The 1,973-nt window shown below is 49.8% G+C and overlaps 1 pseudogene; it reads right to left on the reverse strand.

Moving 5' to 3' along the window:
* Nucleotides 1–400: 400 nt before the first annotated feature.
* LOC140915281 (ATP synthase F(0) complex subunit C1, mitochondrial pseudogene) lies at nucleotides 401–933 on the reverse strand (annotated as a pseudogene).
* Nucleotides 934–1,973: the final 1,040 nt, after the last annotated feature.

The following is a 1,973-nucleotide window of genomic DNA, read 5'->3' on the forward strand; positions in this document are numbered from 1 at the left end:
TTCACCTCTGATGGCAACCCAAAGAGTGAACCAATGGGGTATCAAATTGTGAGTATGAAATTTCTTTCAATGAATCAAGCCTTCCTTTGGACACAAACAGTGACTTAGAGATAGTGGAAGAATTCTGGAGGGCCCTAAACACAGCCTGTTAGTTTTCTGTTCAGTATAAGATCTCAATAGGAGCTTGTGCCCCTCACAGTCTCTAAGCAGTGTCTGGACACCAATTCTAATGGAAAAAATAGTGCAATTCCTCTGGCCTGGGAAGAGCAAGAGTTAATGACAACAATGTTCACTGTGACAGGGTCAGGCCAGATGGCTACAGGAGAGTGTTGGGTTTTTTTTGTTTGTTTAGGAGGAAAGCTTTTGTTCAATAATAAATCTGGAATGCTCTGGTAAAGGAGACAGACTCAAAGCGGACAGGACACAGAGTGATGGAAGCCATGGGTTGGCCCAGAGGCTGTCACATAGGAAACAGGATGAGGAATGCCACCATCACACAGAAGCGCACCATGGCCTTGGACAGGGCAAAGCCCAGGCTCACGTAGGAGAAGAGCTGCTGCTTGAGAGAGGGATTCCTGGCATAGCTGATGATCAAGCTGCCAAACACGGTTCCAATACCTGCTCCTGAACCAGCCACCCCAACTGTGGCAGCACCTGCACCAATGAACTTAGAGCAATATCAATATCCCTGGAGGTAGTGCTCGGCTGGAACTCCCGGTGAGCCAGCTGTAGATGGGAAACACCAGAGAGCTGTACAGTCTGAGTCCCAGGCCTGCTCAGTACAGATATGGAAACTGGCCTTTGCAGAGCCCTGGAACAGCAGCGGAACAGAGCTGGAGAAGCAAGGAGAGCCACTGGAGTCTGCATTTTGACTGAGCTGCGGACAGTCACCCCCACGCGAGCCCCTGAGCTGCAGCCCTTTGAGACAGGAGAGCAAGCCCTGCCCCGCCGCTCACCTTAGAAGGCAGATGCATTAGTCCCAGATTAAGCAGGTCCATTTTCCCTGGGTAAGGTAACAGGGGCAGTTCCAGAACAAGAAGGAACTTGCTGGAACAAATTCGCTCAGGCAGCCTAATTAGGACATCTGGAGCCAATTAAGAAGCTGCTAGAAGCAATTAGGGCAGGCTGGCTAATCAGGGCACCTGAGTTTAAAAAGGACTTCACCTCAGTTTGTGGTGTGTGTGTGAGGAGCTGGGAGTAAGAGGTGCTAGGAGTGAGAAGGAGTACAAGCATGATCAGATACCAGGAGGAAGAGCCTGTGGTGAGGATAAAGAAGGTGTTGGGAGGAGGCTATGGGGAAGTAGCCCCAGGAGTTCCAGCTGTTCCAGGAGGCACTCTTGACAGCTGTAGTCCACAGGGCCCTGGGCTGGAACCCGGAGTAGAGGGTAGGCCCGGGTTCCTCCCAACTCCTGATCAGACACAGGAGGAGTTGACCTGGACTGTGGGTTCCACCAGAGGGGAAGATCTCTGGGCTGTTCCCTGACTCACATGGTGGATCAGCAGAGACCATAGGGATTGTTCTCCTTTCTTTTCCCCATGCTGGCCAGTGATGAGGTTAGCTGAGTGACCGGCAGGTTTGAGCCACGAGCAAAAGTGGCCAAGCTGAGGGCTGCCGTGAATCTCTGCGGCAAGCAAATTTGTCAATAAGCGCAGGACCCACCAAGGCAGAGGAGGAACTTTGTCACACCACCCAGACTTTTTCTTTGGTAAGGTCTCCCTCCTATAGTAAGGCCACCTTAAGTTATGATTTTTTCAATATTTGGTACGTCTTATTTTTTTTGCATGTTTAAGGAAAAGTTTAAATAGATTCTCTCACGCTAACCCATCTATATTCATCCCTTCTAGTCAGTTTGCAAAAGTAGGCTGTGCTGAGATCATGCATGTATGTCAGCTCTCAGAAGTTTTGTGTACCTAGCACAGGTAGAACGGGCCATGATCCAAAAGGAATCAGAGAAAGGATACCTCTAGTGTTT

Source organism: Lepidochelys kempii, chromosome 7 (genome assembly GCF_965140265.1).
Source record: "Lepidochelys kempii isolate rLepKem1 chromosome 7, rLepKem1.hap2, whole genome shotgun sequence".
NCBI lineage: Eukaryota > Metazoa > Chordata > Testudines > Cheloniidae > Lepidochelys > Lepidochelys kempii.